The sequence below is a fragment of the Passer montanus genome, unplaced genomic scaffold, assembly GCF_014805655.1.
Source record: "Passer montanus isolate IOZ18808 unplaced genomic scaffold, ASM1480565v1 scaffold53, whole genome shotgun sequence".
Taxonomy (NCBI): domain Eukaryota; kingdom Metazoa; phylum Chordata; class Aves; order Passeriformes; family Passeridae; genus Passer; species Passer montanus.
The window spans coordinates 6359804-6379969 of record NW_024370263.1 but is presented as its reverse complement, the minus strand read 5'-3'; the positions used below and the strand labels follow the sequence as shown (position 1 = coordinate 6379969).

At 47.0% G+C, this 20166-nt stretch overlaps 1 protein-coding gene across 8 annotated transcripts in view; it reads left to right on the top strand.

Annotated features, from left to right (window-relative positions):
- Positions 1 to 2553: 2553 nt before the first annotated feature.
- The window catches only part of PITPNM2 (phosphatidylinositol transfer protein membrane associated 2), a 122752-nt gene continuing 105139 nt past the window's right edge, over positions 2554 to 20166 (top strand). For 2 of the 8 annotated variants that reach the window (XM_039724438.1, XM_039724439.1), the window contains exons 1-2: positions 2557 to 2728; positions 15460 to 15559. The gene's annotated coding sequence lies outside the window, so the exon portion shown is untranslated. Of the gene's footprint in view, positions 2764 to 11230; positions 11575 to 15459; positions 15560 to 20166 lie in introns of those variants that run through there. The other 6 variants (XM_039724441.1, XM_039724440.1, XM_039724433.1 and 3 more) reach the window with 5 other exon arrangements.

Here is a 20166-nt window from a genome sequence, read left to right as displayed (position 1 = left end):
ACATCTCCAGAAAGCAAATTTTAAAAGTTGTAGCTTTGGTAGGTGTAGGCATAATGTACCTTGCACAAAGGTGAAATGTAGACTACAACTTCGGGTGGCAAGGCAGGGAGCAGTTAAAAACAAACTGCTAGAAAGCAAATTTAAAAAGTTGTAGCTTTGATAGGTGTAGGCATAATCTACAAAGCTGAAACGTGGACTACAACTTAGGGTGGCAAGGCAGGGAGCAGTTAAAAACAAACTGCGAGCACTTTGCCTCTGCAGAGAGGGAAGAAGCGCTGGGATGATGCACCCTGAATGAAAAACAACCGCAGGAAATTAACAAGGGTTTAAAAGGCCACGGTAAATTTCATCGCACGGCCTTTTCCTGAGGTTTCTGCATGAAACGATCGCCGAACTTTTTGCGATTTTTATTTCCCCCCACTGAGCTTTTCAGAGAGTAAAGCTCAAGGAGGCACCAGCGCTGCTCCGGGGGCAGCTGAGGGCACAGCGCGGGCTGGGCTCGGGGAGCGCCGAAACCTTCACTGCGGGCACCGCTACCGGCAGCGAGCGGGCGAACGAGGACGGCGGTACCAGGCCGGGGATCCCCGCTCCGTCCGCCCGCTCTTTCCCCGCTCTTTTCCCGCTTTTCCCCGTTCTTTCCCCGCTCCTCCCGCGCCTTCCCTCACGGCGGGGCGGTCCCGCGCTGCTCACGGCGGCCGCCAGGCGGCGCCCCCGCCCCGCCCGCTCGCCTCAGGGAGCGCGGAGCGGCGCGGGGAAGGAAGTGGCGGCTCCCGGTGCTGCCGGTGCGCGGGGCTCGGCTCGCTCGGCGGGCGGATAAATCCGCGCGGCCGCCCTGCCACGGCACGGCAAGGGCAGTGCCGGTGCGGGGCTCTTCGCCTTGCCCGCTCTCTCCTCCCCCGCAGCTGCGGCGGCCCGCCTCGCCTCGCCTCCCCCCGCCTCCGCCGTCCCCGCGCCGCGGCAGCGCCGGCGGGCGAGGAGCTGCCCGCGCCCNCCTCCCGGGAGCGCGGAACGGCCCCCGCGGGCCGCGGCGGGTCCCGGCCGGCACCTGGAGGGTGCCGCGGCCTGAGCGGGGCCGGGCTGTCCGTCCTCCCGCGGGATGCGGCGGTAAAAGTTTCCCGATGGAGCAGTCGGTGACCGGGAGGGCCCCGCGGCCATGGCAGCGGCCGGCACCGCACGCCAGGGACGCGGGACCGCAGCCCCGCGCCGCCGGGGTCCGGCGTGCGGCACGGCCGGTGCCGGGCTCTCCCTGCGCTGGCGGGCTGCGGGCGGCAGGCACCGCTCCGTGCCCGCGGGGACAGCCGGGGACGAGCGGACGGATGGACGGACGGACAGAGCACCCTCCCCGCCGGGTCGCGGCACCCGGAGCGTTAGGGGCGGTCACGGCTCGGGGCCGGAGCCAGCCCCCGGGAGAGCTCCGTCCTGGCTCTCTTCCTCGGGTACCGCATCTCCGAGCCTTGAATTTCACCGAATTCGGCTCTGGCAGAAGCCCCCGGTGGAGGTTTTGCCGTGCGGTGGCCTCGGACGGGGCCTGGCCGTGGGAGGGGGTGAAGGGGCTGCCCGGGGGTGCCTCCATCGCTGTGGGAGGAGAGGGAGAGACCCGCAGCAGCCTCAAAGAATAAATGATCGTAGCTGAGGGACAGCCCTGTGGGCTCTCGGGGCTCGAGACCCCTCTGTGTCAGGGCACTGCTGGGGGGTGACCGGGAGCTGGCCGTGCTCCTCAGGCAATGCTTTTCTTTGCGGGAGGGGGAGGAAGGGATTCTCCCCTTTGGAAAGAGCAGAATGCCCATTCCTTAGCTGGATGATGGGCTGCAAGAGGAGATTGTTTTTGCTGGGCCCGGCAGTCCTTTCTCCTGGCCTCCCCACCCCTTGACAGAAGGGGTCCTGCCTGGTGATCCCAACCAACCGGGGCTCCATCCTGGAGCGTGCTGCTGCTCCATGGCTACAATGTGAACAGCTCCAGCATTTTGCCCAGCTGTGGGAGGATTAAATCCCTTCCTTCACGTCCTCCCCAGCCTCTCCTGTTCCACTGGAGGAGCAGAAGCACAGAGTGCACTGAGGTGCTCAGCCTGGGGCTGGGAGCATCATTCAGGGAGCCCCTCAGAGGAGCACCCTGCTCAGTCAGCTACACACGTCAGTCCTGTCACATTTCACGTTTAAATGCCCCGACTGAGGTGAAGTTTATTTAAACTGTGTGTTTAAGAAAAAAAAAGTTCTTCGTGTGTTGGTACCTGCTCTAAAGTGAGGGCTTCCATCTTCTCTGTGCTCTGTGCGTCTGGAAGCTGCTAAGTGGAAATTTGATGTCAGGAAGTGTCTTCAGTCCTTGAAGACATAATCTGTGAGTGCTCGGCTCTGAACAGGAAAGCGAGCAGAGATCAGTCTTTGTGGACATCAGGACTTGAATAGGCGGATGTTTGAGTGCATGTGAGAGTCTCGGTGGCTGTAGGACTCCTGTTCCCCCCCATGGCACCATTCCTGTTCCGTGCCCACATCTTTTCGCTCGTGCTGTATTTTTATCGCCTGGTTTATTTTTGTCATGACTGCGCTGTGCTCCGGGTAACACAAGACGACTGACTGCCTTTCAGAGTTCAGCACTGGCTTCTGGGCGAGGGGTTTTCCCCCCAGCCACTGCTGAATAGGAGACTGCTGTTTGTAGGGCAGCCCTTTTCCCCCTTTTCCTGTGGCAGACCTCGTGCCTCCGCTGGATCTCAGTGCCTGGTTATTGTGACAGGTAACCAGCTCCTTGCTGTGGCCGCGGGCTGCTCGGTAATTGAAACGGCTCCTTGGGATATACAGAATAAACAGGCATGGAAGCACTGTTGCAGACTTGTCCTGGCTTGTTTGTCTCAGGATTTCTGCTTTGTGGTCCTTGCAGTGTGTTCTGGTTGTGGCAGCATCTCTGAGAGGGGAAGAATGAGCAGCCGGGGCTGGGAACGCAGCTCGTGCTGCTTTTGATGGAGCAGACTTCTGCTAGGCTGCTGGGCTTCATTAATCATATTTAAGTTCCTGTCACTAACTTTTAATTAAAAGCATAGTTGATACCACTTTAATGAACGTACAGATGTTAGCCATCTTCATGCATAAAAATGCTTTTTAATTCCCTTACTATTCCCTTTATGGCCCTTAGATGCTTTTGTTGCCATCTAAACCGTGTACAGTAGCAGCTGTTTATCTTCTTAATAAAACTTTTTCTTGCATCTGTGTTCAGGAAACAATAATGGTTTGAGTAAACAGTTCCCTGGTATCCTTTAACAATATTTTTTTAAGAACTTGGCAGAAAGGGTCAGAAGTGGTGCCTCAGTAGTGAACCCCAAGGCTCCTGCTGACTGTAGCCCTGAGCCCAGTGTAAGTCACCTGAAATTGTTGGCTGTTCTCAGGCTCGTGTGAGGTGATGAAGAAAATAAGAATCCCTCAGTGTATGACTTTTGATTCTGATGAGCTTCACGAGGATCTTTTCCCCAAATGACAACTTCTTATTAAAATATCTTTTCTATTTTGGGTTTGCTGCTGATGGTGTGTGTCAATGCTTTGTCGCTTGTTGTGCATCTAACAGCCTGAGCATTTATTGTGATTTACCATCTGGCACGTGGGAGTTTTATCTAACTTCTCATTTTACTTGACAGCAACCAGTTTGGAAAGACCTTGTCCTGTTTTTTTTTCCCCCTCTAATAGAAATTCTCAAAACTTAAAACTGACAATGAGGCTAAAAGGTTTTGGATTTAAATAATCACTCTCTTTTTATTCACAAATTGTTACTGTTTCTGTGAGCTGGCCAAAGAGAGAAGCAGCACATCCTCTAAGTGAGCTAATTTAAAGAAGGTTCCTTCAATTAGTCCTAAGGAGCTTTTATCTCCCCTCTGCATTCACATAAAACTCTTGTCATTCAGTTGCTGTCTTGGCAGCCTGAGTGGAAGGCTTCGGAAAATGGCAAGTGAAAGCTGATGCTCGCTCCTCAGTACAGTTTGACTCATGCCTTTCATGCATATTCACCATAATGTCCTGTTCCAGGACAAGCAGGATCCCTCGAGAAACATTTCTTCTTTTAAGGTGTTTTTCTTTTAGTTTTCCTCTTCTTAGAGGCTCAAATAAGAGGAGAGGCTAGAAACAGGCATCAATGTGTTGCTTTGCTTTATTTGTATTTTCTTAGAAGGAGAAAGCAACCCATGGTTTTCTTAACAGCCAATTTCTCTAAATGGTGAAGATGCCTTCTCATTTAATTTTAAAACTGGCTGACGTAGGGTGTGATGCAATTAATATTTCTGTTTATCTCCCCAAATTGGTAAAATATGCCTAAATTTAATTTTGAGCCCAAAAGCGTCTTATAAACAGAAATCTTCTCTAGTTTTCAGTGTGAATGGAAATGGAATAATTAATGGGGGAGGGAGGAGGGAGTAAATAAAACACTTTTTATTTATAACTTTATTTCCTGGGTGTTGGAGGAAACCCAAGTGCCACAAGATTGTACTGGGGCAGAGTGTGTCTGAGCTCACCCACGAACTGAGAGGGAATGTGGCTTCTCTAATTGTGGTGTCCATGCCAAGAGTCCTAGGAAAATTTAAATGAACAAAGTAATGGATGATATTTGGATGTTCTTAATGTAAGAAGAAAACAGTCTAGCCTGGGGCTGGCCCAGATCCTGTCACTACAGGGAGTTCTAATCAGCACCATGCCAAGTCAATAGACAGAGCTCCCAAAGTCAGGCTTGTGCATTTTCCAGAGGAAAGAGTGTTTGCTGGTGTGACTGGATGGTGGTTTCAGTTTTTCCTTTTAATTGAACTAATATTTCTTAAATGCTCACAGCCAAATGCTTCAGTAAATCCCACTGGAGAATTTAGAAACCAGTTGGAAAAAGGTATCTTTCATTTTGAAGGAGGGAGGGGGAGGTGCAGGGGAACTCCTGAGGGATGGCAGGATCTGGAGACAGAGCTTCCCCTTCCTGCAGCTCTTCCTGAGCGTGTGACACAGGGTCAGGCTTCACAGGGGAGAAGAAAAAAGAGGTTGCTCAGGCAAGTGGAGTTTTTGGGCAAATCTGGGTGCAGGGAAAAAATCCAGTTGGCACAGGGCTAAAACCTGCCCTGGGGAGCTTGGCCACACCTGAGGAGGTGCTGGCCTTGCAGGGAGAGGCCATCCAGGAGGGAAATGGGAGGGAAAGCTGCACCTTCCTGCCTCTGGGCTTCTGTGCCAGGGCTGGTGAGGAGGATGAGCAGGACCCCTGGGTTTGGTGGCTGGGTCAGTGCAGGTTGGGGGCCTGGCAGTCCCGGGCTCATTGTCCCGGGTCATTGTCCTGGGCTCATTGTCCCGGGTCATTGTCCCAGCAGCCTCGGACCTGGCGCCGGGCAAACCTGGGTTTGGTGGCTGGGTCAGTGCAGGGTGGGGGCCTGGCAGTCCCGGGCTGATTGTCCCGGGTCATTGTCCTGGGCTCATTGTCCCGGGTCATTGTCCCAGCAGCCTCGGACCTGGCGCCGGGCAGGGACACACGTGCCAGCGCCCTGAGAGTGCCCAGGGTGCCACCAAGGGCAGGGACAAAGCACACACCTGGCTGAGGAAGCAGTGCTGATAGGAGCAGGGGCACCCACGGCAGAGTCTTGGTCTCCCAGCAGCAGCACGGGCTGATTTTGGCTTCTCCTGACCCAGGCAGTGGCTGAGAACTCCAAATTAGATTTTTTTATTTATTTTTCTGGCTCTAAACAGCCTCCAGAAAATCTTGCTCAGACAGATTTCAAGACCTACAACATCCAGAAGTCTGCACCCCTGTGGACCTCAAGTTGTTTTCCTGCAAAAATAACCCAAGCCTGAGTACCTTGGATAGCAAGGACTCTGCCCAGCTTTTACACTCCTGGCTTTGTGTTTGGACAGCTGAGATTGGTGAGTGCTGAGGTGTGGGCACAAGCCTTACAACTCTCCTTGGCAGGAAAACAGGTGGGATTAGGTGAATTGGAGGGAGTCCCTCAATGTGATGAGGAAAAATGATTTGCCCTGCATGGCTTTCTTTAAACAGCTCAGTCTCCAGTTGGAGATCAGATACTGGGATTTCTACTGAGGGGTTTTCCACCAGTTTCTGTGGTCTCATCATGGTGGGGGGAAGAAACTGAGATCCAGAAAATCCAGTAGTGGAACAGAGGTGGTTTGCTGTGAGCTGGAAATGCACAGCTGGTGAGGACTTGGGGAAGAAAATAGTGAATGAACTGCTGAAAGATTTGTAATTCACCATTGGACAGGGATTCCTGTAATGGACAGGGAAGCTAACTCTGATTTGTTTGGATTGCTGGCACTTACATAACGATCAGGGAGCTTCAGGGTACTAATTCAGGCTTAACCCTCAGAGCAGTGACCTGGGAAGGCATTTTAATGGCACGATAACCAATTTGGAGGGTGGGAGTGTGTAATCACATCAGCAGCTGAGGTATCTGGGCACTGCAGGGCGAGGCCGCCTTATCTCCGGCTCCAAAGAAGTTTGGTATTTGCATGACTTAATTCTGGATGTGTAGAGGGGCCTTAATTCCATTATGTGCTTTAGAAGGTTATGGGAGGATTTCAGGTTTTTCTGGTACAGCCGTGGTAAACAGCAGTTTAGCTTCAGCTGTGTTTTGTACAGGAGTTGGGTTTGGATCATTTTGTGTCTCTCTTCAGATGATTTGGGTTGGAGTCAGAGTTATCCATAGCAAAACCTGGAGGGCTGTGGGCATTTCTGAAAAGGTAAAAAAAAAAAAAATGGGCTGCCATCAGCTACTACCTGTTTGGAAGGAACAGAAAAACAATTTCACGTATGCATTTGTATATAAACGTGGTGTAATTATGTTTTGTATACATGAGAGGACAATTCAGTGGGAATAATTTCACTTGTAATTTGTTTCAAGATCAGTACCATAACTGAAATAACCTTCTAAAGGTACAAACATGGTAGAATCACTTTCTCTATGTGGGTGGCTTACCTATTTTAACGTTGCCTTTTTTTTTTTTTAAGGAAGGAAATAGAAATTTTATATTTATCATATGAGATGAAATTGAAATCTAAATATTTACATCTTTTCACTGGATCTGGGGTTGAGCACCAGCTGTAGGCGTTGCCAAGCTGTTTAAGTTGTCTCCTCCACAGAGCAGGTTGATTTCTCCAGGGTGGTGGAGAGATGGAGCCTCGTGTTCCTGGCTCTTGTTTTCTGCATCTGGAAATCCTTCCCTCTGTGGGCTCTGTGACTGGCCTCACGTTCAGAGGGTGTTCCAGCCTAAACATGCTGCAGCTAGACATGTGCTGTCTCCACCAGAATGCAGAGTAAACTGCAAGCTGTGAAACTGGAGGGGGAGTCTGGGACACGAGGATGTAAATAACTCGAGATATTTGGTGGAAAAGAGCAGGAAGGAGAGGAAGGCCTCTCACTTGATTTTTCTCTGCCATCCCATCTCCTCAGTAACATCCTGTGCTCTTCACAAGCAAAGGTGGAGGATCACTTCTGTCTTGAAGGATAATCCAGGAGCAGACATAGGAAATGTTGCAGAGACAATTCAGGAGAAGAGACAGTAAAATTCCTGAGATTTCTGTCTCTGGTTTTGTTTGCTTTCCTTGTTTCCCTGTTAATCTCTTGAGCAGGCTTGACGTGGGGCTTTTAGGCTTCTCATCCACCAAAGTGAACTGATGGAGAACACATAGCCCGTTTTGTTTTCCCTCTCTTGTTTTTAAGGATCATTTATCCAGACTCACGGGACTCTTTGTTTGTCTAACCTGTCTCTGGCTTGTAAAACATTGTTCCTTGTGTTAACTTCAACAAACAATAAACACCTTCCATCAGATATGCTCAAAAATGTGTTTAGCCTGGGCACAACCGTTTCTATTAAGACTAGAACAATTTTAATGCTCTCTTTTGCTTACATTTAATACCTATAAATAAGTTTTTCAGAAGGGCACCTTCATCTAGCACACTGCCACTGAGAGAAGAAAGAGCATATTTGGACAAGCCTACTTGAAGGATTAAACTTTTTTTTTGTTCAGCTTCTGTGTGTTGCCCTGGCTTCCCAGTTTTCATTTATTCTTTCGTTTAGAGCAGGGAGAGATGGTTTCACTTGCCTTGCTGGGGGTGGGCACTTGGGTATCTTTAGGTCAGATCTTCATATCTGCCAAAAATCTGGGCAGAGAGGATGGAGAGGAAGGAGCTTTCTGTCCTCCTGCCTGTTCCTTTGTACAGGTGCCCCAGCAGCAAAAGGAGTTTGACATAAAGGGGAGATTTATTTTACTGTCTAATGGAGCATCTGTATTATCAAAGGCAGATATGTCAGAGCACTTTCCCCCTCCCTGCTCTGTCTTTTGTTGTCTGAATGTCATTTTGCTGATAGAAGTTGTGCTGTATTCCTTGTTAAACATTGTTACCAAAATCATCAGCTAAACCATGTTGAGTGAGGATTTTAATTCCTGGTTTAAAGACTGAGTGTAATTTGGCTTTCAGACCTCCCATTTTTCCTAAATCAAGTTTATGGTAGCAGCAGCCATGAGTGTCAGTTTCTGATTATAAACAGATTTGGAGCCACTAAAAACCTCCTTGAAATCAGTTTGACAACTGTTTGAGAACCACCTTTTTAATATTCTCAGCAAGTTCCCTGCTGAGGTCTCTTGCAGCAGCCTTGTAGATCTTGTAGATGTTAGTCTTTCCTGCATATTTTATTTAACTTGCTCATAAGCTTCCTAGGAGAATGCACATGGATAAGCTTTTCCAAGCTTTTAAAAAATTCATTTTTACATGGAAACCTGGGCTCAGCAAGATGAGAGCTGAGTGGAAACTGGTTGTGCTGTGCTGGGGAATGCACACCTTGATGCTCAGAGCACCTTGCAGGGAGATGCTTTTTGCTTTTGTTTGGTTTTCTTGAGGCTAAATCCCAATTTCTCCCTGCAGTTTCTGACTCCAGGTGGGTCTCTGGACCCGCAGGGGGGTGGAGGGTGCAGCAAATCCATCACCATGAGAGGCAGTGGGATGGGCTGGGGGTCTCAGGGTGCACAGGCTCAGGTGGGAGAGGGGAAGGGAGATTGGCTGGTGCTGGTTTTTATTCCTGCAGCCTGTGACAGCCCCTGGGCAGAGCCACCAGGCTCAGAAAACCCGAGCAGTTCCTAAGGGAGCATCACCCCAGGCCTGTGCTGCATGCCCAGGGCTCTGCACTGCAGGGATCAAGGGATATTCCCTCTGGAGGTGGGGAAAACAACCCTGGCAGCCTTTCTTTCTTCGAGGCTGGCAGCGGGAGCAGAGTCAGGGACAGATTTCCATTTGACTCATCCGTTGTTGAGATGGTGACACCCTTGAGTCACATTAAAAACGAGACCTTGTAGCTGAATTGGCACATCACAGAGCAGGTGTTTGCTGCGGTTTTTGGGGGGTTGTCCTTGTTTAGAAAATTATTTTTGCGTTCACTGAAGTGGGATGAAATTGATGAATGGTATTGCTGATGTTCTGGGTTAAAAATAACAGGAAAACCTGATTCAGGTGGAGTGCTGGAAGTTAACTGTCAAGATAACCTGCTTGAAATAGTTGTAAAGACCTAAAAAATAAAATAAAATAATAAAAAAGATGAGTGCCCAGTAGCCAGATGGTTGGAAGAGAACACCCCACGATCAATGAGGCAATATGTAAATATTTTCGATCATTACCACAGTACTGCTGTGTTGACACTGAAATTCAGAGTGTTATTCTGTGGGACTCCTCATTGATCAGCAGATGAGCTCTGATAAAACAGAGGATGAAAGCAAAATACTGAACATTATTATGGATTGTGGATTTCATTGACAAGGACAGGCTTCCATCAAGGGCTAGGAATGGATTTCAGACGCTCTTTAAGCACATTGCTGAGCCACTGTGTTCCTCTCTGGCTGTCAGCTACCAATTAAATGGTGTTTTATTTCTTGAGCTGCTTTATTTAAGGTGAAATACTGCGTAATTGACTAATTTTTCTGTGCTAATTGCTACAGTTATATGGGATGGGGCAAGGTGGAAGCTGACATAGAGTTCTCTGCTTGAAATATACCTGGCTAGAAATGACTGGAAAATAATATCAATCAAGCAGCTGAATTAAAATAATTTTTTTCAAAAAGATCCTCGTGAAAGCTGGTTGTAAAGACCCTGAGTAGAGTCTGGCTGAGTCACTTAGAAACCTTCACGGGGTGATGGCATTCTCATGAATAAAACATGAAGTGCCTTTGGCATAGACAGGTGCTGAACCCATCCAGAGGCTTTTTATTTTTCTTTTTTTTCTTCCTTCTCCTTAAAAAAAAATAAATCCCATCGGTTTTACTGCTCTCAGAGGCGAGTCTGAAGCTTGACACTAAATGGACTCTTTTGAAAGCTGCTTTTTAAGATCTGCCCACCCCAAAGCAATCCCAGCAGGGGCTGCTGGTTCCTGGGATCCCAGCCTGGGGGCAGGAGGGAGGTTTGGGAAGGTGATGTGTGTGGGGAGCAGGTTGCCACCTTTGTGTGATATTAAATGTGACTCTTCCTGTTTTACATACACTGGTGTGAGGATTCCTAAAAATCTTATAATGGTGCATATAGAATGTAGGGTTTGAGATTTTTGAAATATCTTTTTCTTGCAGTTGACCAGAGCAATGGGTTGTAACATTTCCCATTTCATATAAGGGAATAAAGACTTTTAGGAAAGGATTAATGACTTCTGAGGAAGGAGGGAGAGGGCTCTTGGCAAATGAAAAGCTCATTATAGCTACAGCAGGGTCCAGAGCCCAGGCAGCTTCTGGAAGCATTTTGCTGTTTGTTTTCCCTCCCTTTCCCTTGGGCCTGGCCGCTCACAGTGCAGCCAGGACCTTGTGCTCCTTTGGGAACGTAACCCCGGGGCACTTGGAAGGTCCAGATGCTACAAACATCAGAGAGGGAAATATGGTCTCAGTGCCTTTCCAAGCTGCTCGTATTTTCCAGTTAACTGCTGCATTTCTCTTGCATGTTGATTAATTTCCTGGCACGTCCTGGAGCCTCTTCCTCCGATTAGAGTTCTTCAGGATTTTGAATTTATTTCCCTGTGGTTTGCTGATTTTTAGTTGCTCACTTGTATCCCCTTAGTGCTTTAGGGTGGCTGGAGGGAGAACAGGAACCACCTTTTCTGAGGATAAAGGGCTCTGGAGACTCTCTGTGGTCTGAAACTGGTGCTCCCAAACCATGGGCATGTGGTGTTTGAGCACAGCTGACACTCGGTAGCGCTCAGAATTTATTCATGCAGATTGGGCAGGAGCAGGAGGCTGAGCTAGACCAGCTGTGGTGATCGTGAGGAGCACTTGTGCTGGTTCATTTCTCCCTGAAAGACGGTGCTGTCAGTGCCTCTGACTTTGCAGAAGCTTTTTTATTGCCTGTGCTTGGCAGGGCTCTGGTCCTCGAGGCCGGTGAGTTGAGGTTTGGGGTTGTCACCACGTGTGTTTGTCCAGGTGATGGTGAGGAGGGAGCTCTGCCCGTCCCACCAGTATGAAGTGGTTTAGTGGTGGCAGCGATGGTGCCTCCTGGAAGGACTGGAAGGTGAAGTGCAGCACATCAGTTCAGCAGAGAAGCCTTCAGAAGCCAGCAGAAAGCATCTTATAATGAATTAATCATCCTCCATGGAAAGGTAAATGCCAGTTCTGTTAGTGCAATGTGGTGCTCTCAACATTGGTGCTAAAAACGAGCTGTGTGGCACCTGTGCCTCTTTGCAAAAGATATTTACATGTGAATCTGTCTATTAATAGCTGTGGTCTGTTTTCCTGTGCCTCGGGTGCTGCTGAGCTGTTGTGCTGCTCCAGAACCAGAGGTGGTCTTTGATTCGGTTCTGGGCTGCTCCAGTGCCCACATGCTTTCTTGAAAGCCTTTCGAGGAAGGGAGGGAGTTTGTAATGTTCCTTTTTGCAAATCACCCATAATAAAAATGTTGTTGCAGCCTTTTGGGAGCTCTTGCATTAACTCACATTTCTGTGTTTTTGTTGCATTGCTTTTTCCTGGTGGTTTGGACAAATGTGCCCCTTGTTTAACAATGCTGAATCCTCCCACACTTCAGAAGTTTAATTTTAAAGCAGAAGCAGTTTAAACTGTGTAATTGATTTCCATTTAGCACAGAATCTTTCTGAAATGCAGACAGGGTTAATGATGATAGAAGAGGATGAAAATCTGACAATTTTTAAGTTTAAATTTTGCCTTGGTAATCTGTTCTCTCACCTAAAAATAAGTAAATTAAGAATAGCATCAGCAAGGCCTCTGCAAACTGCAGTGACTTTAAAAAGTGATGACTTGGGAATACAGTCAAGGTGAATTGTTTATGATTATTCCAGAAAACAAGTTTCATAAATGTCATAATGTCCTAGGCTACATTAATTATCTATTACTTTTAGTGTTTGCTGCAGAGAAAAGCCAGTGTTTCTCTTTTCCCAGAGGCAATACTTTCAGTTTTTCTTGTACAGAAATGTTTTTGCTTTTAATCACTTTTGATTGCAGTACCATTAACAAGTGTGCAGAGAAATCAGTTTTTCTGTTTGGAACAATTGCTGCAGACTTACTGTCACTGGAAAAGGAACTTTTGACATCCTTCCCTAATCTACAGCACAGGGAAAAAACCCAAGCCCAGAACAAAAAAGAATAATGGAGGTGGGAAGGTTGATTTTTCTTACTTAGAGGAGGCTTTGTGGCTGCCCTTCCAGGTTTGCAGGTACCCACCCTGGGGGCTTTGAGATTGGCCTCACCCAGACTCTGAAACCCTTTGAAGCCCTGTGTCCAGGCCCTGCTAATTCTGAGAACTGTTCCCTGCTCAGCAAAGCCAGACAGAGAGAGCAGGGCCCTGCTCTGACTCAGTTTTTTACAATTTATTTACCCAAGTGTGGGTTGTGGTGGATGGTTCTTTTGGGAGGATGGTCTCTGGCATATTCAGCACCTAGAGAGACTTGTCTAGCTTGAGGAAAATGGGGAAAGAATGGATATGGACCAATCCCAATGTGTTTGAGGAATGAATTATTGTATAACCTAATAGTAAACATTGGTAAGGCTCAATCAGACTGGATGTGTATTGAGTTAAAAACTACATAGCTATAATGAATCCTTTCAAAAGAGAAAGGGAATATGAGGATTTTTGTTTACTTGCAAATTATAATGGTAGAATGGCTAAAAGGACTAATGAAATACTTGCTTTCATAAAAATGCATTTAAAATTCAAAGGCACAGCAAGATTAAAATGTTGTATTTAAATATATTTCCATCATACAGATTTGAATAGTTGCTTTAGAGAGAAAGTCCTTTGGGCTTTGCATCATTGTATTGTATGTACCAGTAGGGGAAGAAACACTTTACATTTCCTTTTATGAAAAGAGTTTTTACTTAAAGCATTCATTAAGAATTTAGTGGGTTAATTCTGCCCCAAAGTGCACATACAAAATACTGGCACAGGTATCAAATAAGTGAATATTTTTTCTTCAGTTATAAAGAGGATATAATTTTAGAAGTAGTGGTGATTTTCAGTGTTTATTTTGTTGTGAGCCTGAAGAATTAATTTTATTTATCTTCTGGTCTTGACTGTATTAATGTTGGCAGCAAGATCAATAGTCAGTGAAAGAAAAGAAAACTTAAGATTCAGTTTCAGATAGATTCTGATCGGATCCTAAACCACAGAGCCACAGACTGGACCTGTGGTTTCCAGTTCTGACAGATTCAGTCTAAAAGGTGCATCATGGAAGGTTTTGAGATAGGTTAAGCAACTTGATGTCCAACACTTTCAACATTATTATTATTATTATTATTATTATTATTATTATTATTATTACCACCCATCCTGGGAAAGCAGAAATGCCATTTGGGCTCTATGTGCCTGGCTCAGCTGTGAATCAGCAAATGACGTTAATAAGCATTTGTGGACTAAATATATTTTTAAGCTGTCTGGCTGCTTGCTCCTGGTGAGATTTCTGAGATTAATGGTCCTGAAACGTTACTCGCGTTTGCTCTTCCTCCAGGATGAATCTGACCTGTGCAAGCACTATTATATTTTTTAAATTGCCGTGCAAGAAGTTACAAGAGTGAAGCTCAGTTACTGGGGTTTTTTTTAAGCTGTTGGCAAGACATAAATTTATGTTAACTGAGGCAGTGTTTGCAGCTAAAGGTATTGATGGTTTTTCCAAACATTTCAGTTTCTGTAGGGAAGGAAACAGAGTGTATTGGTGTTTTATTTATTTTTGTGTAACACTTTGGTAGCAGGTGCTGGTGTTGAGGCTTGGATCCAAGTCCCAGTCAAGGAGGTGTGCTTTTATTTGCGTGGTTGTGCACCCAGATTTGCATGTTCCTGTGCAAAGCACAGCCCCTGCTGCTGGGAGGGAGAGCGGGGAAGGACAGCTGTGCCCTTTGTGACCTGAAGGGGAAAGGGATAATGGGGAGTTCAGTGAGATAGAAACAATTTTAATGTGAGCATGTGGGAACAACAACGTTCCCCACTCCATCACCCTGTTAGGCCAGTGCTGTGAGAGCCCTGGCTCTGCTCTGGCTGCTGCTTGGAGGACAGAGAAAAAAGACATTAAAGAAGACATAAAGGAACCTGGATATACTTGGGGAGACCATCAGTAGAGAGGGGAGTGGAGAGCACATGTGTGTGCCCTAAAGTGCAACCCAGCTGCTTTAAAAGCAGCATTAAAACTGTATTTTAAAACAGCCCAGCATTAAAACCAGTTTGCAGTGGCTGGAGGTAAAGATGAGACTGCTCAAAGGACCCCTTAGAAAGGCAATGGGGCTGCTTGGAATGTTGAGCAAAGCAGTAACTTGTTCTGGTTACAGGTTCCTTCTGCCCTCAGCCCTCCTGACAAAACTCAGCCTTGGGGAGAGCAGGTGGCTGAAGCAGGAGTGTAAATGGGGTGCCTGGGCTTGCCCCGCCTGGGTTTGCCCTCCTGGGTGCTGCTGGTTCACCAGCCCTGCCTTTGTTCCCTGTGGGAGCTGCTGGCTCCTTGCTCCTCCAGTTGTGGAGGGATTTGTGGGGATTACAAGGGCAGTTCCAGCTCTGCTTCCACCCTCAAACGTGGGATCCTGCCCGGCTCTGGGGGCTCCCTGGGAGAATCTGTGATGTGCTGGGTTTGTCTGTGGTGTCTCCTTTGTGGGAATCAGTGAGCTCCAAGCTCAGAAGGGAGATGCTTTGAGGAGAAGTGTTGTACACAGGGAGCACGTGAGACTGGTCAGTGCAACGTGTGTGTTTTTTCTTCTCTCTTTTTTTTGCTCCTTAATTTCCATGAGTTAGAGATGACGATGACTCATGGTTTGGAACACACTTTAAATCCCTGAGGTGCTCATTGCCGCCTACTATCACGTATTGAATTTCTGACATACCGGAGGGATGTCTGCAGAGAAACTCTGATGTGCAATTATAAAATGTTGTAGCTTTATGTTGTTTGCATAGGAGCCATTAGCATGGTGTAACTGGAAAAATAATGCAGCTTTATTCTTGCTCTTGATTTCCCATGGGCATGGCAGTTCAGCTACTGTGTTCTGTCTTTTTCTAGGATGTTGACACATGTGGACCAACAGTGACATCCTTTTTCAGCAATGCTGTTTTTGCTCCCTCCTGCATTCAGAAGCATCTAGAAAGATTTTTTGCAGAAGGTAGGCTCTGACATTTCAGCTGGATGGCTGTTCTTTTTCTTCTGGGTTAGAAAAAAACATTTAGATGTTACTAGGGAGAATGGTAATTTATCTGAGTGATACTAACTTGCTGTTGGTGAGAGGAGATTAACCTTAGCTTGGGTTCCACTTGAATAAATGCTTGGGGAAAACATGGTGAAATGGAGGCTGGAGAAGGCTGCAGGAGCTCTGAGAAGGCCTTGGCAGTCACAGGAAATGGTTGGCTTAAATTGCATAGATGTGTGCATTGGTAATAAACTTCTTTTGAAAGAAAGCTCACACTCCTTGCCTTTTTCTGTTTAGTCAGCATCGTTTTCTCCTTAAAATATTTCAAATAAATAGATTAAAAGGGAGAATGGCTGCACAGGATGTGCAATTAATATAATTTTAAATTTAAATCTTGGGTGTGTTTTTTTCTCAAAAAAAATTCTTAACCTTGTTGATTTTATTTGTATGAAATAAACACTAGTACCACCTCATTTACTACCATCAAATTGTAGTTTCTGTCTTTTTGTCCTCTGAACTCTAAATTTGTTTTACATTGCCAATAGGATTCAGATGCAGAACTTCCCAATAAACAGTGTGGAAGAGGAAGCAGTTACCCCTGGTGGCTTTTAACAAGGAAAAGTGAAGAGATTGTGTTTTTTCTGAATGTGTGTACCTGTTACTCCCTTATGCTGTAACCTCTGCAGTGTTTTTTGGGGGTTCACTGTGTGTGTCCAGCTCCATCCAAACCTCATGTGTGAATTCTAGGAATGTATCTTAGAGTGTGAACTCTCACTACAAAATTAGTGGCTGGAGGTTTTGGTAGACAGGGTGTCAGCCTTTAGTTTATACCTCAGGGTCACAGCACTTACACTGAGACTGCAGTGACACCAGCTCTGCAATAACATGCAATATCTTTATCAGAGATTGTGGAAAACTAGGGGTGATTTGAATACCTTAATTGTCTCCTGTCAGGAAATTGGCTCCCAGTGAATTCATTGCCATTCCCCACGTTGATTTCCTTCCTGAAGCCTCTCTTTGGGATTAGCAGAGCCCAGTGCCAGGCTGGGTAGGCTGCTCCAGTGCTGTCTTGTCCCTCTGTGCAATACCTGATTTCCTTGGGAGAGCGCCCAGCAGCTCCTGCCTGCCCACTGCAGTTCCAAAGGAGCTGTGGCCAGTTCTCTCTGGGATCAAAAGCTGCCAGCAGCAGCTTGAACAGAGGAGTTTATGCCCAGAGAGGCATTAATTGCCATGTGAGTTTGTGCTGCTGTGCTGAGGGGGAACATCTGTATCCCGAGAGCTTTGCCTCCTGTTTTAGGTCACACACTCCCCCACAGGCTGTTGTAGAGGGAGCATTTTTCTCTGAATTAGCCCTAACAGCAGAGAAGAAATGCAATCCTTGGCAGAGCTTAGGGTTTGCTTTGCCCCAAGGCTGAGGCTCCATTCATTTAGCTTTCCTGAAGGATTTTACAGGGCTCATGAGGTGCCCAAGTGGTCATTAATTCTCTGGGTAGGTGAGGGGAAATTGCCTCCAGAATGGTGTTCACAGGAAAATGAATCCTTGCTCTTGCGTCACCAGAGAGGAGTAACGTCTGTGAGCTGGCAGGTAGAGAATGTAGGGAGAGAAATGGGTTTTAAACCTTGTCAGGGAATGCAGTGCTCATGGAGACAAAAAGCTGAACCACCATGTCCAGGAAAATGCTGTAGGCACCGGGTAATTTCCCCCTCTGTTCTGCCAGCATCGCTGTGCAGCCCTTTGTGTTTCCAGACCTGAAGGCTTTCAATCCAGACTGCTGGACAGAATAAAAATTCTGGGAGAAAGCTCCTCTGCAAGTCATCCTTGGGAGTATTTTGCATAGAACTATTTCAAAATCTAGGAGAGTGTCCTCAATCCCTGCTGTGAGCAGAGCCCCAGGGACGCGTGTGCAGACGTGAGCTGTGTGTGCCAGGGATGTTGGGAGCTGTGGGACCTGGCAGGGAGCCAGGGGGAATGCAGGGTGATCAGGAGATGGGGGGTGTTGATACAGGATGCGGAGGGACCTGCTGCTCTGTCCCTCAGCATCCTCACTTCCAGCTGTCCTGGGCACTGCGCTGCCTTTTTGTGCTTCCACTGCTCCTGCAGCTGCAGAGGCCTGGATGGGAGGGATGAGTGTTTTCTGTCTGAAGGAGAGGCAGAGACTGACATTGGGCAGGAGGATAAGAGGGGAATGAATCCAAGGGTGCCTGATAAAATGTGAGGCAGGCTGGGGACAGGGGACTTGTGCCCTGGGGAATTGATGTCCCTTCTAAGCAATTTTGTAACTCCACTGAAGGAATGTGTTGTGTCCTGTCAAAAGGAAGCACAGCTTTGGTTTGCAGTTGCCTCCTTCTAACGTCCTTCCAGCACTCCCTGCCTTGCCTGAGCACCTGTCCCTGTGCCTGTGTCATGCTGGGCTGTGATTTTCCACCCCTGGCTGTGTGATGGGACCAGCTTTTCTCCTTCCAGAGCCTTATGTCCTATGTGGACACAAATTGGGCCTGAACCTTACTTTTTCTGCACCTTGTAACTTACCTGGGGACTTAATGTGGGACCCATGACATGAGAATTGACCCCCTTACAAGGGGTGAGTTTGTGGAAACCAACTAAATGCAGAGAAATCTGTCTTCATGTTGGATCCTTCATCAGCTGGATTGAAAAACTCACTGTAAAGAGTTAGATGAAGGGGATAACACTCCAGCAAGGAGAGGAGCCCTGTTTGGCAGCATAATGGAGCAGCACACTTGTGACATTTCCCTGTCTCAGTGTGTAAAGGTTGACTTGCTACTGTGCCAGGCAGGGAGAAGGGGGAGCTGCTGAGAGGTGAGGAAAGGAGAATGGGATCTTGTCAAGGCGGGAGAGAGTTACAGGTAAACCCATTTAGACCCTGCCAGGACACTTTTAAAAAGATACAAAAGGAGCCCTTTCCAAAAAGAAGGGATCTACAGAGTCTTCTGTATAATCTAGCACTATGAAATTTCTCATGGAAACAGGGGTGAGTTTTTCTTCTGGTGGTTTTCTTCCTTTTACAATAGAAACACAAGACACGAGGAAGTGTTTGGACATACGTCTTTAACTGAGAAGAAAGGGCTGTGATGCTGCTGTGGTTGTAACCACAAACTAACTGACAGTTTCCTGCTGCAAGTAACTTTCTATAGATCTAAACCTCCTTCATTTGTGTTTGTTTTTCTGTGCTGTTTAAATATCTGAGGAAGATTCTGTTGCTGCTAGGCTTCTATTTTTTGACAAAGTCTTTGTTATAATTTTGGAGGATGAAGAGAGATCATTACAACACTGATACATACTCAGGTGGAGTCCAAAAAGTTTCCGTATTTTACAGTCTGGTTTAAGGTAGAAGTGAAGAAGTAATGCCATTGAATCAGACTGGTTCTGCAGTTCCATTTGCATGTACAAAGCTCTGTTTATTTCTGAGGAGAAAAGATGTCATCATGTGAACCTGCCTGTGTGGCTGAGATGCTTCATGCGATATTTCCATGGCATCATTACTGGCTTCTAATTCTCCTGCCTCCTTCCCACCCTTCTCCCCTGTGATGTGTTAAATATCACAGCTGCAGAAATGAGGGCACGTTTTTTCCCTGCTGTTCCCATTCCAGCTGGAAAACTTGGACAGAACCTTCCCTTGTGGTTTGTGATACTGTAAATAAAGGCTTGGGAGGTCACACGTTTTCCATCTCAAGTTATTTTGATTCCAGAGCTGGAATGGGAGAGGAGGAGGGAGGAGAGGAATAAAAATAAAAACAAAAACAAAACCTCAAACTCTCGTAGCTTATTGTGGGAAAAAGAGCTCATTAATGCAAAAGGGAAGCAATTGAGAAAAAAGCCTTTGCAGAGAGGACTTCGTCTTTGACTGAAGCAGTGACTTGGATAATTAGGGTCAAAGATTTCAGAGGAATCTTCTATAAAACTTTGAAATAAAAGTTATCTACAAAGCAGAGGCCCTGAACACCAGCTCCTGTGATCTGGGGCTGTTGCTGGGCAGTTGCTCTCTGCCTTAAAAGGTGCATCAGCCTGACTCTCTATAGGCATGTGGGTGAGTAATTCTACCCGTGTCCCTCTGAATATGGTTACTCATACTCTTAAATGTCAGTTAAGTGGGCTTTAAGTGTGGAGCTGAGAAATTGTGGTTGTAGGTCTCACTGGCTGTGGTCGGGTGAGCTGGAGTCGCATTTGCAGCCTGGGCAGTACCCGTGGACTGGGGTGTGGGAGTGGGAAACCTATTTGCACATTTTATCAACATCAGTGGTGCAGTTCAGCCTTCTGAAAATGCCCACAGAATCGTGCTGCTGTTCACAGCTGGTGTCCCACACCTGCAGGCTTGGCCTCCTCAGCTGTGTCCCTTCTCATGTTGGTGTTTGAGGCTGTGCACATGCACAGAAAACACTGTTTAGGCTTAACCTTGTTGTGTTTTCCTCTTTTGGTATTTGTATAATCATGTTTTGGATTGAGTAAGAAATGAGCTCAGGACAAGGTCCACTGGGCTTGGTGGTGATACCCTGGGTGTGATGAGTGTTGGCTTAGAGAGGAGGCACTAACACTTACTGGAAACTGTGTCGCTCCCTTCAGTGGA